We start from the raw sequence: 2,474 nt of genomic DNA, 5'->3' as shown, positions 1-2,474 counted from the left end.
AACTGATCTCTATCTCTTCTTCCCATGAACGGCGTCGAGCCAGTGTAAGCAGGCACAGAATTGCATCCATCGCTAATGTGATCTCGAGGTCAGCAAATCTTCTGCATGGAGACCAATAAACTTCAGCTCAATCCAGACAAGGCCAAATTCCTGCTGGAGGAGGCAGATTTGTTTAACAAACTGGCATGCCTTCAGTGAGTTGCATTCTGGGGGGGGGGAGGCTACAGTTTGGGCATATTCCTGCATTCTGCTTTGCTGCTCAAATGCCAGATGTTGTCTGTGAACTTCTTCCAGCTTCTCCTGGTGTTTATATCTTCTTCTGGTCCTCACAATAATGATGATGATGACTATTACTATCACTGCAACGACTGGAACTACAACCACTATTATTACTATTGATATTTCTGAGCTGCCTCTTTGGCTCCTGCTCGAGATGGCTTACAATTCAAATGAAGTAACAATCATGCATTATTAATGTATTAATTAATAAAGTCTATCTTAGACACTTGCATTGTGCTCTGTATGGAACTACATTTGAATACTTGTTTGGTCTGGAATGCAATGGTGAGACCATGTAGGGAACTTCATGTAAGGAACATAGAACTACATTATTATTATTGTTATTGTTATGCCTTTCTTGCTGGGACCCAAGGCAGATCACAAATATGATTTAAAAAACCCTTTCCAGTCAATCAGAAAGTGAATTGAAGAGAAGAGAAGAGAAGAGAAGAGAAGAGAAGAGGGGCCGTGGCTCTGCGGTAGAGCATGTGCTTGAAATTCAGAAGGTCCCAGGTTCAATCCCAGGCACCTCCAGTTGAAATGACCAGACAGTAGTGAAGTGAAAACCTCAGCCTGAGACCCCTGGAGAGCCACTGACAGTCTGAGCAGACGATACTCATTTTGATGGACCCACGGTATGATTCAACATAAGGCAGCTTCATGTGTACATGATGTGTGCTTTAATTAATCTTTCTTTGGGGAGGGGCTGTGGCTCAGTGACAGAGCATCTGCTTGGCATGCAGAAGTCCCAGGTTCAATTAGTGGGTTACACTTGTGCTTCCTTGACATCATGAACCAAGAGCTGTCCTAGCCCATTATTTCCTAGCCTTATAGATTAAAGGGAGGGGCTGTGGCTCAGTGGTAGAGCATTTGCTTGCCATGCAGAAGGTCCCAGGTTCAATCCCCGGCATCTCCAGTTAAAGGGACCAGGCAAGTAGGTGATGTGAAAGACCTCTGCCTGAGACCCTGGAGAGCCGCTGCTGGTCAGGGTAGACAATACTGACTTTGATGGACCAAGGGTCTGATTCAGTAGAAGGCAGCTTCGAGAAGAGAAGAGAAGAACAGGCAACAGTTCAGTGGCATCTCTGTCCTGAACACCATTTTTCCAACCTTGTACTAGAGTTTTTCCTTCTACTTCCAACGCAATGCTTTTTATCAGGGAGGCATGTAATCCACGGTCTCGTACGGCGGCTTCATCCGTTTGCTTTCCTTTAATTAACCTAAAATCAAATCCTTTCAAGCTGAGAGCAGATGTTTATGCTGTGTGGGTGCAAAATATAAACAGCTGCATCTGCCGTAGTTAAGACAGGAGCCATCTGGGGCCACGTTCAGAGGTGACATCGAAAGTCACATGAATCAGTGTCAAGTTGCAGGGGGGGATGAGAAACAGATCAAATGAGATGAAGAAAAGGGGACGAGGGTCAGTGGAGAGACAATCTAAACAGTAGAGAATGATGTGTGAAATCCACTGGAAGAACTCTGCTGGTAATTCCATTTCGGGACTACTTTTAAGGGATTTTTCTGGAATTTGTATTGCAAAAATGAAAAATCCCATTGGTTCTTGCTGGGGTTATGTTCTTTTTAGCGTTTACCCTGGTTTTCACCACTGGATATTTTTTGTGCATATGGTTTGGATTGCAGTCCCACACCCTCCAGGCTTTATAGTCGTCAAGCTGCATAATCATTTTCATGCATATGTATTTAAAGCTTTATTTCAACGGTAGCATCAAAGCCAGAAATAGTAGGGTCATTACCATATTTTTTTGAGTACTCTGTTTGGATTCAAAAGTTAGAGCTTCCTTTGTGGTTTCTTGGCTCTAGGGATGAAATTACAGCCGTCTTTCTCCCAGATCAAAATAAGGAAATTTGATAATGATGTTTACATTAAAATCCTGGGTTGTTTCTGAAGATATGTGGCATAGAAAGAGCACAAATAAACGAATGACATGGGAGAACTAGTAAAGAAAATAGGTGGGATGAAAGCATTGACAACAAATTTGTATGAAAGCTCTTCTTGTGGATAGGGAGCGGATGATATCCACATTTAAATCCCAGCTCTGTTATATCATCATAACAGCCCTGTGAGGTACGTTATGCTAAGAGGGGGTGACTGGCCCAAGGTAGGGTTGCCAGGTCCCTCTTTGCCACTAGTGGGAGGTTTTTGGGATGGAGCCAGAGGAGGGTGGGATTTGGGG

At 43.7% G+C, this 2,474-nt stretch overlaps 1 non-coding gene across 1 annotated transcript; it reads left to right on the top strand.

Annotated features, from left to right (window-relative positions):
- Nucleotides 1–1,123: 1,123 nt before the first annotated feature.
- TRNAG-GCC (transfer RNA glycine (anticodon GCC)) lies at nt 1,124–1,195 on the top strand. Its single transcript has one exon. It is a non-coding gene; the product is annotated as a tRNA-Gly (tRNA).
- The last annotated feature ends 1,279 nt before the right edge of the window (nt 1,196–2,474 follow it).

The sequence above is a fragment of the Euleptes europaea genome, chromosome 9, assembly GCF_029931775.1.
Source record: "Euleptes europaea isolate rEulEur1 chromosome 9, rEulEur1.hap1, whole genome shotgun sequence".
Taxonomy (NCBI): domain Eukaryota; kingdom Metazoa; phylum Chordata; class Lepidosauria; order Squamata; family Sphaerodactylidae; genus Euleptes; species Euleptes europaea.
The sequence above is the reverse complement of the archived record's forward strand: the minus strand, read 5'-3'. Positions and strand labels throughout refer to the sequence as shown.